General features: G+C 45.9%; 1 protein-coding gene across 1 annotated transcript in view; it reads left to right on the top strand.

Annotated features, from left to right (window-relative positions):
- Positions 1 to 2,013: 2,013 nt before the first annotated feature.
- Positions 2,014 to 12,369, top strand: part of GPAT2 (glycerol-3-phosphate acyltransferase 2, mitochondrial) — a 180,849-nt gene continuing 170,493 nt past the window's right edge. Inside the window, exon 1 of the mRNA XM_073559516.1 lies at positions 2,014 to 2,171. The gene's annotated coding sequence lies outside the window, so the exon portion shown is untranslated. The remainder of the gene's footprint in view (positions 2,172 to 12,369) is intronic.

Here is a 12,369-nt window from a genome sequence, read left to right as displayed (position 1 = left end):
ACTGTATGGCTAGTTTCACATTAGCGTTAGGAGGCGCAGTGGACACTCGCCGTGAAGGTCCGCCCCTGCCGCGCCTCCTCCGATCAGCTCCGCCTATGGGCGCATGCTTCTGCATGCGGCCTGTGTACCCTATCTTTAGCATTGGGTACGCAGGCAGTGAGCAGGTATGCTTTTCCCGCGTACTTTTGACGGTGCGCCAACCGTACCAAAATGCAACGTGGTGCGTTTGGCGCAGGTCGGTGCACCATCAAAAGGCGGCAAAAGCATACCTGCTCACAGCCTGCGTACCCAATGCTAAAGATAGGGTACACAGGCCGCATGTGTTGCGCCCCTGTGGGTTCAGTCGCCACAGAGTTACTGCACCTCCTCCTGACCACACTCCAACTCCTTCATCCCACACAACACAGTAGTGTAGCAAAGCACCTTTGGTGGCTCCTTGCTTGGAACACGAAGAGTGCTGGGAGGTGGGTGGAGCTTAGTCTGCACAAGAGAGCGGGAGATTATTAGGACAAGGTCAGTCTGCGAGAGAAGATCCCCTGAGTGGGATGGATGGAAGGAGGTGCTGCAGCAGTCTCCTGTGACCTGGAGCTGCTGGAACGGGAAAGAGAGATAGAAAGCCTGATTCTCCATAAGAAAGATTGATTTGTACGGAACATGAGGAGAAGAAGAGGACTAAGGACTAGGGTCAGAGCAGGGCCCTTCCTCAAGTTCTAAGTGCATGGCTGGGGTCCGGTCCCCGAGGTTGGATGGATACTAATGGTCCTGCAGCAAACACCAGAATAGAAGTTGTCACCACTTTATTCCCACACAAGACTTAGGGGCACAACAGCAACATGAGTGAGCCGGGACTTAGTAGCAAGGAGTCCCCGAAGCAGGATACAGCTGTCTGCCGTACAAGTAGGGTTCAAAGGAACATCTTAAAGGAGGAACTTGGGTTTAACACACAACCACAAGTACTTCATTACAAGCGCTAGAAAGGAGACGTTCAGAAAAGGCATATGTTGGCGGAGTGTTGGAACGGAGTACTTCACCTTGCCTGGAGGTTGGCTGAGCCCCTGACCCGGAGGACACGGCACGGATGCGGGCACCTGTATGCACAACAGACTGTGAGTAAAGCTTTGGAACTACATGCCCTGGTGTCCTCCACTTATTCCTGCGCCAACACCCTCAGCACTGCTACATCTCTGTGCTTAACACCACACCATTACGCTCTCCTCACAAGTGCTTCATCTACACTGCCCTGGGACTCCAGCCCTGCCTGTGGAGGGCCACAACATCATTGCTGCACCACACCATCTGTCCCAGAGGATCTATCTGCAGCGTCGGCTTAACACCTTCATTGCCGAACACCACAGGTGGCGTCACAAATCATCCACTTATAAACTTTAATCAGCCACGCTTAACACCATTCCTGTTACATGGGCGCCCAGGGCCACGGACCGGGTCACCGCTGCTATGACAACTCCCATCGAAACCCACGGGCCCGGTACCGAGTACCCCACTGCCCTGGCGGGCGACCCACATGTATCAGTATGCGCCCATAGGCGGAGCTGACCGAAGGAGGCGCGACAGGGGGCGGAGCTTAGCAGCGAGCAACCCGCTATGCCTCCTAACGCTAATGTGAAACCAGCCTATCACACTTATTTTTTTTCCATCCATAAAATAAATGGTGACATTAAAAATGACAAAAACACGTCCCCCATATGGCTGTGTCATTGTGGATTGAAAAATAAAAAAGGTCCACATTTAGGAAAAATAAAACTGCAAAAGAAAACGAAAAATTGCCTTGAAGGAAGGGGTTAAGCAGCAGAATTTAGTAACCCAATATAATGCATGGTGTGGGGGTCCCAAAAAGAGAGAAACAAAGGGGCCCCTCCACTGCAAAGAGTGAAACAACACGGAGTGCAAGCGCTGCAAACATAACATACAAATTGTGAAGCGCTATAAAACTACACGTCCCAGCATGCCCTGAACTGACAGTCGGCTTGCTTGGCTCTGGGACTTGTAGTTCGGACACAGACCGCACACAAGAGCTGCTCCGCTTACGACCGGACGCTTGTGGAAATCTAGCGGTGACGTCATCAGGCTCCTCCTGGGAGCGGCGCGGTGATCACTGCGCATGCGTCGATTTCAGTCCCTGTTCCCTTCTCCTGCGTGAGCTGCTGACCGCGGTGAGTGTGGCCGGCGCCATCATTGTCGCACAGATGGTGACAGAGTTGGTTGTTTTTTGGCTTGCTTAGACTTTAAGTGGGACTATTCATGGCAGGGTGCTGGTATTTGACCACTTGAAGGGGAAGTTCACTTCTGTTTTTTTGATAAGAGGAGCTCTGGTGCACACAGGGCGGTTTATGTGTCACATTTTGGCACGGTTTACCACATGCCCATGTCATTTCCTCAGTACCTGAGGGTGCGCTGTACAGAGCGATTGTTGCTGAGTCAGTCACGACAAGCAAGAATCGGCTGGTGCCGATTGAGTCCTGGTTAACCCCATAGTGTCCAGGCTGGAAATGTCCTTAAAGGGGTTGTCAGTGACCCCCACCATCTTAAATGTTATATTCCCCAGTGTAGAATGAAACGGCAGATATTCTCCTCTCGCTGCAGCGGCACCAGCTGTCCCATGATATTGCTAGGCCACGTGAGCGCTGCAGTCAGTGGTCGCTAATAGGCCGCAGTTCTCTTTCTTCTTGACGTGAGAATGAAGTGTGAGGCTGCAACCGCTGACTGCAGCGCTCACGTGGCGCCAACATCACTGTAAAGCTGCGTTCACACGTTGCGGTTTTTTCGCTGCGATTTTAAACTCGCGATTTTGCAGCGAAAACGCAAAAAAACCCAGCTTCCCATGCAATCCTATGGGATTCCGCACATGCTGTGCTAATGCTGCGGATTTTCCCGCGGTGGAATCGCATCGCGGAAAAATACGCAGCATGCCCATTATTTTGCAGAATCGCGGGGATTCCGCACACATAGGAACGCATTGTTCCACTTTCTGCAGGAGGCTGTGCCCACCATGCAAAAAGTAAGCAGAACATTTGCGGATGGTACCCACGGTCCGGAGGAGAGGAGACTGTCCTCCGGGCTCTGGGTACCATATCCCTGTAAAAATAGAATTAAAATAAAAAAAATTGTCATATTCTCACCTTCCGATGTCCCTCGCAGCGTCACCAGGCCTCAGCGATGCTCCCGGCAGGTCCCGTTCCCAGTGATGCATTGCAACAATGACCTTTGATAACGTCGTGGTCTTGCGAGACCGCGACGTCATCAAAGGTCATTGGCTCAATGCATCACTGGGAACGGGACCTGCCGGCAGCATCGCGATGATCGGGAACGGTGTGTGGGACATCCGAAGGTGAGAAAAACACAATTTTTTAATTTTTTTTTATTTTCAACATTAGATCTTTTCCCTACTGATGCTGCATAGGCGGCCTCAATAGTAAAAAGTTGGTCACACTCGTCAAACACTATGTCTGACGAGTGTGTCCAACCTGTCAATCAGTTCTCCAAGCGATGCTACAGATCGCTTGGAAAACGCTTGCATTCTGTAAGCTAATTACGCTTGCAAATAGCTAGTTTTTCCGCGGGAATTTAAAATGCGGTTTTCCTGCGGAATGGAATTCCCGCGGAAACTTCCGCGGGAGTTCCGCAACGTGTGCACTTAGCCTAAGGCCGGAGTCGCACTAAACGTATGAACAATCGGTGCGAGTCTCCGTGCCGAGAGTTGCACGAGTATAATGCAAGTACAATCTGATTTTTCACACCTAGAATCTAATTTACATCCAAATGCAATGCGATTTTAACATGAGCTTTTACATAGAGCAATTCTCTATCTCATTTACACATCGTTCTCAAAGGAAATATTTGTCAAAACATATAATATATAGATAGAGTAAAAGACGATAATTCATGTGCTGCGTACAGTAAAATCACAGTGTGACAGGTTAGAATAGAATACATACATACACAGAATACATATTTATAGATGTCAGTGACACACACACATATATATGTGTATATACAAATGCATCTCACAAATTTAGAATATCATCAAAAAGTTAATTTATTTCAGTTCTTCAATACAAAAAGTGAAACTCATATATTATATAGAGCCATTACACACAGACTGATCTATTTCAGGTGTTTATTTCTGTTAATATTGATAATGATGGCTTAGGCTGGGTTCACATTACATTTAGGCAGTCCGTTTAACAGATTGCGTTACACCGTGTCATATATCGCGATGTAACGCAATCCGTTAACACTTCCATTAGGAGCGCATCACTAGCACATGCCATAAATCGGCATGCGCTAGCGATGTGCCGTCATTCTGTGACGGACCCTTGGACGCGGGCTGCAGTGTCCGGGGGTCCGTCACTGCTAGCGCAGATGAAGCGTCTGCGCTAGTGGGCTCACATAACGTGATGGCGTTATGTGAGTAGGGCAGTTCCATGGTAACTTACGTTACATTCACAAGCCAAAAACTGAGTTAATAATGGCTACAGACTGTTCTTTGAAGGCAGGCACACAAATGAGTGAATGTATATTTTACATTACACTATTCTCAATAGATTTCAACACAGTTTGATTTTTCAACAATACAAATTAAATACAAAATACAGTGTTATTACTTGGTAACTTACGTTACACAAAAAGGAAAGGCAATTGTCCATATCATGAGGCAAATTTTCTGTTCTGGTAAACGGGAGAAGCACTATTTTTATTGTATTAAAACACCATAGTCCAAGCAACTTTAACAAATTTATTTTAACCTCTCAAGTTAAATGCAACAGTTTTTATAACAAGAAATGTAGGTAACTTACGTTACAAGACAATATAGTAACTTACGTTACAAAACAAAGAATGTGTTCAACTTTGTTAGTGTTCATATTTGAGAAGGCAAACTGACTTTATTTAGACGAAACATAGGCTGCATGTGTATTCATTGGTGTGAACTACATATGTAGACTAAAATTTAGCATTAAAAATGTAATCACTCAGTGTTCATACTTCAGATGTCAACATTTTTGCAGAGTGGAAATTTTGATTACAAAATACGACCGTTGATCAATTACATAATGTATACTAAATTTTAATCTAGGCCTACATATGTGGTCCAGTCCAATGAATTCAGACACAGCTAATGAAGAACTTCAGCAAGGATGTAAATCTGTGCTTTCTGCTCATTTAACTTCCTTGCTAATCAAAAAATTCCCAAATGCCCCTAGAACCCATTTTCAGGGGAGGATCAACCTTTCTTAAAATTTGACAGACATCATAATAAAATTCATCATCTTTAGATGGCCATTTCTTGGTATTTTTATCCTTGCCATAGAGTTCCATGGTTTTCACTTTCATCTCATTGTGTGCAACCTCAGTAATCACTCCACGATACTTTCTGCCATCATACATTACTTCAACCCAGTCATCAACTTTGTATTCAATATCAGGGTACTTGCAGTTATTAGCATTGTAATGGACCATGTTTTTAGTGGTTCTAAAGCCAATAAATTTGCCTGCAAAATACCCCATGGCATGAAATTTGGAAATTCCTTCAACAGGCTTTGCATTGCCAGCAGGAATATCATGGACATCTAACTCTGAAGTTAATTTAAACATAAGGTTTCCTTTACATCTTTCACACTTTAAAAACCAACAATTCTCATTTGGTATTTCACAAAGAAAAGAGTCAATTAATTTATGGCCATAAGGTGGAAACGTGTTGCGTATTTTACGGAAGGCCTCAATAGCAAGCTTAAAATTCTCATGGCATTTGCACAGACACAATTGTGTGGAATCTTACTACTTAGCAGCACATGTTGTGGACAAAGAGCACAAAATTTGCTTTTGCCGATTTCAATATCAGGATGTTCTTCAACAAAAACTGCATATGTTTCCAACAGTGATAGGTACAGATGCCGAGTCTGCACTTTTTTCTTGGAACCATCAGGGGAGCGCACTGTCACAACATCTTTTACACCTGGGGAAGCACTACTTATATCATCTCTTTTTCGTAAAATAATGTGATTGTATCTGCAGTACTGAGCTTCAATGCTTTTGGTCCTACTCTCTTGGATGAAGAACGTGTACTTTCAATAGGTCCACAAAATGATTCAAATAGGTTTTTTTACTACACATTTCTTTCTTGGTGTGCTGGTAGGAAGTAACCGCCTCAGTTTCACAGTTGCTTTGCCTAAGGAATTAGGCCTGTTTCATACCTCCGTCGGCGGCGGTCAGTTGAAATCCGCCAAAGGACGAGAGCAACTGATCCTTGACGGACGGATGGCAGCGGAATTGTTGAAGGAAAGGATCCGTGGGAGAAGCGACGTGGCGTAATTTAAAGCGACCGCGAGTTGGATCGAGAGCGGTCGGCCGAGAGGCGGATCGAGAAATTCTGGTAGTTGGAGCGAGATCGTGCGGATGGGAGAGAGAGAGAGATTTTAGCGGCTCCTGGAACGGAATTTGTGGGTTAATGCTCAAAATAGCGGACCGTCAAAGCAAAAAAAGTTGCAGGGTCCGTCTCATCTGCCCGGGAGCCGCTAAAATCTTGGCGGATCCGTAAAAAAACGGGTGGGACGGACGACCGTCAGTCAAGTTCCGCCAATTATGTAAGTCTATGGGGGGAAAAAACGGATCCGTCCCTTTTTTGGCGGATCCGTTTTTTAAAAGACTTGGCTGATTTTGACTGACGGGAAAATACGGAGGTGTGAGACAGGCCTTAGCTGATTTGTATGGCACTGGTAACTTATCACTTTGAATCTTTTCAGCTGGGGTTAATGGCATTGTGACTCTAAAAATACAAACAATGACCTTATAATATAAAGTAAAATGAACATCAAAGTTATGATAGTATTTAATTATTTAAAAAAGCTGACTGTAAGGCTGTGTGCACACGTTGCACACAGCCTAGAGAGTATCCCACATAAAGTCAATTAAAACATAACCTTTAACGAACCATTAAAAGGACATAACACACAAAAACATTACAAAAAAGTGCTCATGTGAACCAGTGCTCAATAAAAAATGGTTTGGTCTCACCATTGGTATTAGATATAGCATTCCAGCATCTGGGCGTATCCTGCTGGAGAGACGATCCACTCATGGGGAGCCGAGACATGGGAAAACCAGTGTTAGTGTAAAGTATTCCCCTACACTCCCTGTCGTGCCCCAGTGTTACTCCTGTCCTAACAAGGACAGGCCCCAAGTGGATCCTGTAGTGGACACCCCCACTGATAAGGGGAAAAATAGACAGAAGCTCCCTACGAATGGTGGGAATTCAGGGGAGTCAAATAGATATAAAGCAGTAGGAAAGGATATATAGAATTAGTGTTGTCCGTTAAGTCCACAGGCCCTGCAGTGGCGAAGTGCCTAACAAACTAGTGTGACTGTCCCTGTCCCTGAGAATCCACTTGGTAGTGACATGTTTTAATTGACTTTATGTGGGATACTCTCTAGGCTGTGTGCAACATTTAACGCCTGAGGGTTTTTTGGAACAGTGTCAAAAAGCTCACACACTAGCTGAGTGCACAATGTGTGCACACGTTGCAGTTTTTTTTGCGTTTTCGCTGCTCTTTTCCGCTGCGGAGTCGCCGCGAAAGCGCAAAAAAAACGCATCCCATGCAATCCTATGGGATTCCGCAATGCTGTGCTAATGCTTCGGATTTTTCCACTGCGGAATCGCATAGCGGAAAAATCCGCAGCATGCTCTTTTTTTTTTTTGCGGAATCGTGGCGATTCCACACCCATAGGATTGCATTGAAACGCTCATTTTATGCATGTGGCTGTGCCCACCATGTGTGAAGTGAGCGCTTCATGTGCGGATGCTACCCAGGGTCTGGGGGAGAGGAGACCTAATGATAACATCACCTTTCAGTTGTCCCAGAAAAGGTGCATTACACGGAAGCCTCTGCTATTTTTTTCAGAAAAATTATCTTTTATTAATATATCTATTCTAACCTGTCACTCTGTGATTTTACTGTATGCATGCGGCACATGAATTGCCGGCTTTTCAAAGGACACGGTGGGTAAAAATCGGACAGTACTTGCATGGTCCGAGTGCTGTGATTTTTTTTTTTTTTCTCACACCCATAGGCCTGTATTGGCGAGTCTCAATGACAATTGCTGCCTGCTGCGATTTTATATGCACGCCGAATACGGCTGAGAAAATAAACGCAGATGTGATCTACCCCATAGATTGACACTGGGCCGAGTGCTATGCAATGTTTTTTCGCATAGCGCTCGGCCGTATTCTACAGTAGTGTGACTCCGGCCTAATGGTGATGATGCAGTAGGTGAGGATCTGCTCTCTTTATTTTACACTGGGGAATAAAGGCCTCTGCCAGGGCTGTGGAGTCATTAACCCATGCCACTGACTCCACCAAAATGGGCTCCGACTTTGACTCCACGACTCTGACTCCACAGCCCTGAATGCTACTAGCTTGCAGGTATAGGGTTATTCTGCAGGCCTGACTGCTCTACTGAAAGTGTGGCACCAGGAAGAAATAAACTTTACCCCTCCCTGGTGCCCCCGGCTTTAAGTCATAAAGGAGCAGTTACAGTAATGGCCTGCGTACCTAATGTTAAAGATACATACGCAGGCCGCATGCAGACGTAGGCAGAGCTGAATGGAGGAAGTGCGGCAGTAGGCGGAGCTTCACGGAGGAACTACACAGCCCTCCGCAGCTCTGACATCCGCAAATCTGAACCAGCCTAAGACGTCCATGTTGCCCACGTGTTCTATCCATGTTTCTCACAGATACAAGATGTACCCATTCTAATCTTTTGGGCTGTTCACGTGTCTTTTTTTCTGGCAGCATAGATGACAATGGCCAAAACAAGTCTCTGGGTCTGTGAAAAACACATATAGCACAATGATGGCATCAGTGTGCTGTCCATGTTTAACATTGCAAAGCATAGAAGAAACTGTCATTTATTCATTTTTTATTCATTCATGAAAGACAAATGGTAAAAACAGATACACGGACAATACACTGATGGTGAAAACGTGCCATTTTTTCACATACGTGTGTAAACATGCAAATGTGAATGAGGTCTTTTGCAGATTAACCCTATGTAAACATGTGGTATTTTTGTCTGTTGGGGGGGGTTTGCGCTGCACTCTTAGTCCTCAGCACTGTAAAAAGCGGCTAGATTGCAGATGCCATGTTGCATTTGAAGAGACCCTGGCATGCCAAATCAGCAGAAACCATACCCCTCGAGGTATCCATTTTGGGTGTAGTGAGCATCTTGAACCCAGAGCTTAATCTTAAAACTTTATCACACTTTGAGGTGAAAATGAATATTTTTTTCCACTAATTCTTCTATAGCCCCAAAATTTACATTTTCATAAGGGTTAATATGGGAAAATGGACCCAGAAATTTGTAATGCGTTTTCTCCTTAGTGGGCAAATCCCCAGTATGTATTCAGAGACTACGGTTAGGGCTCACTGCAAAGCTCAGAGCGCCAATTTTAAGTGCAAATTTAGCTGGTATAGTTTATGGGCACCATAGCACATTGTCAAAGCTCCTGAGGTATCAGAACCTCCCCAAAAGTGACCATATTTAACAAATTAAACCCCCCCAATGAATTAATCTTGAGATACAGTGAGCATGTTGGCACCATTAGTGTGTCACAGAATTTTATACCATTGGGCCAAATACATTGACATTTTCACCACTTAAAGAAGCACTCCTCCCATCAAAGTTTTTTTTCCGCGTAATATATTGCAGTCATCATATAGTACTGTGTACTTACAATTTCTCAATTTTCCTTTCTACTCACAAAATTCTTCTTTTTACCCTTCGCCACGACAGCACCCACTGGAGGTATCGGATCCGCCCCTTTGGAACAGGAAACCCTACAGAAAGATAAAAGGGGGCGGTCCGCCTTTCCTCCTCAGTTTAGGTTTCCTGTTCCCAGGGAACTCCACGGTTATCCTGCAGGAAGACATACCTGGGCAAGTGCACGCCGCCTGTGCAGTATCCGTGAGAACAGCAGGGGCTGCGGTCCAGAGGTAGCGTCGGGGGAGTTTCCGTTAGATGGCTTCCCCTTCGTCTGACGGATGGGGTGATGACCGGGTCTGGGGAGGGCCGCCCGGTCTTACCTGGGAGCACGCCGGGTGAACGCCGAACTCTCAAGGCCACCGCTGGGGTAAGTGTGTCTGTGGCACGAAGAAAAAAAAGGGAAAGAGAGAGGCCAAGCAGCGGTGGCGGCAGCAGTGAGAGGCGTGGGCCGCATACAGAGCGGCGGCGCGGGAGCCGGCGGAGATGCTCCAAGCCCCGGAAGTAATGGGTGAACTTCCGGGGCACGAGGGCTGAGGCAGCGCAAGTGCGCAGGCGCGAGGAACCTGGAGGGGAGGAGTGACTTCCGGCTTAAAAAAAAAAAAAAAGAAGGGAGGAAACTATTTAAAGAAGCGCCGCGAGGTAAGCGGCGGTGAGCCATGTCGTCTCAAGGTGAAGTGCACTCTCCGGCAGGGGATTCTGCTTGGGGCAGCTCCTCCAGGGACCGCACCAAGGGATCCACGGACACCGCTCGCAGGAGTGAGGCGGGAGAATCAAGATCCAGGACGTGGTCTCAGCCATCTGATCCGATACTATAAGCTTCACTGGGTGAGTGTGCAATATATATACTCTGCCTATTAAGCTGACTTTCCCCCCCTTGTCTTTCGCCATGTCTCCCCCTCTTCCAGGCGAAGTAAAAAGAGAAATCTAAACACAAAGAGTGCGCTTTATGCGCTCAGGCTCTCCCTGACTCCTACCCCAAAAAGCTCTGTAAGCAATGCACCAGAGAGACTAGTCAGAACCACAGTGTCATCAAAGGACATACGGACCATAATTAGAGAGGAACTACAGGCTATCACCCGTGCCAGTGCTCCCTCAGAAACGAGGACCAAAAAGCAAGTGACTCTCAGCTCTGATTCGGAGGAGGAACAGGGGATAATCTCTGATTTTCTCACTCACATCATCATCATCCGAAATTGAGGGACGATCATGTTTTCCCCTGGATAGCGTGGATAACTTAGTCAAATCCGTAAGGAACACTATGGGGTGTGAGGAGACAAAGGGCGTCCAAACCACACAAGATATAATGTTTGCGGGTTTGGCGGAAAGGAAAAGGAGGGCGTTCCCAGTAATACCGGCGATTAAGGCCCTAATAAAGAGAGAATGGGAAAAACACGATCAAAGAAGTTTTCTCCCATCGGCCTCAAAATGGAAATATCCATTTAGCGATGACGAGCTATTGAAATGGACCATAATTCCAAAAGTCGATGCTGTGGTAGCCTCTACCTCGAAGCAGTCTACTATTCCAGTAGAGGACGCAGGCTTACTGTCCGACCCACTAGACCGTAAAGTGGAGTCATCATTAAAAAGGTCTTGGGAATCTACTACAGGGATTTTTAAGCCAGCAGTAGCCAGCACATGCACCGCCAGGTCAATGCTCGTGTGGTTGGACCAATTGGATCAACAGATCGAGCAGAAGGTGTCTAGGGAAAAGCTACGGGCCGCTATTCCATTAATTAGAGGGGCGGCAGCCTTCATGGCCGATGCATCGGCAGACACCCTGCGGCTAGCAGCAAGATCGGCTGGTCTTGTAAACAACGCCAGGCGGGTGCTATGGATGAAGAGCTGGAAGGGGGACGCGCAATCAAAATCCAAGATTTGCGCAACCCCGTGCGAGGGTGAGTTTCTCTTTGGAAAAGCTCTAGATGACATACTCGCAAAAGCGAAAGAAAGGAAGAAGGCTTTCCCTGATTCTTCTATCCCTTTCTACAGGAGAACCTTTAAAAGGCGACCGTTTGGGAAAAGGAGACAAGCGGATAGATCAACTAGATGGCCCACAAAGGTTGAGAAGCAAAAGGGTAGCATGTTTAGAGGTTCAACATTCCGAAAGGAAAATAAATACTGAACAAAAAGTCCCCCCAGTAGGGGGTAGACTGAAATTTTTTTTTCAAAGTGGGAACAAATAACTTCAAGTTCATGGATTCTAAATATAATTAAAGAAGGAATAAAACTGGAATTCCTTCAAATTCATCACGATTGGTTTATCGTAACCCACCTTAACTCAATAGTACAATAAAAGGCCCTCGAAATAGAAATTCGGAGCTTACTATCCAAGGGGGTTTTAGTGAAAGTCCTAGCGGGACAAGAAGGTAGAGGTTTCTACTCTCCTTTATTTTTAGTTTCCAAACCAGATGGTATGTTTAGGACAATCATAAACTTGAAGCTTAATACGTTTATAAAAAATTATAAGTTTAAAATGGAATCAATCAGATCCACCATTAAACTTCTTTTTCCAAACTGTGTAATGGCGGGAATTGACTTAAAGGATGCTTACTACCATCTTCCTATTCATAATAGATACCAAAGGTACCTAAGGGT

The sequence above is a fragment of the Dendrobates tinctorius genome, unplaced genomic scaffold (assembly GCF_039654945.1).
Source record: "Dendrobates tinctorius isolate UK_male_01 unplaced genomic scaffold, ASM3965494v1 ptg000272l, whole genome shotgun sequence".
NCBI lineage: Eukaryota > Metazoa > Chordata > Amphibia > Anura > Dendrobatidae > Dendrobates > Dendrobates tinctorius.
The sequence above is the reverse complement of the archived record's forward strand: the minus strand, read 5'-3'. Positions and strand labels throughout refer to the sequence as shown.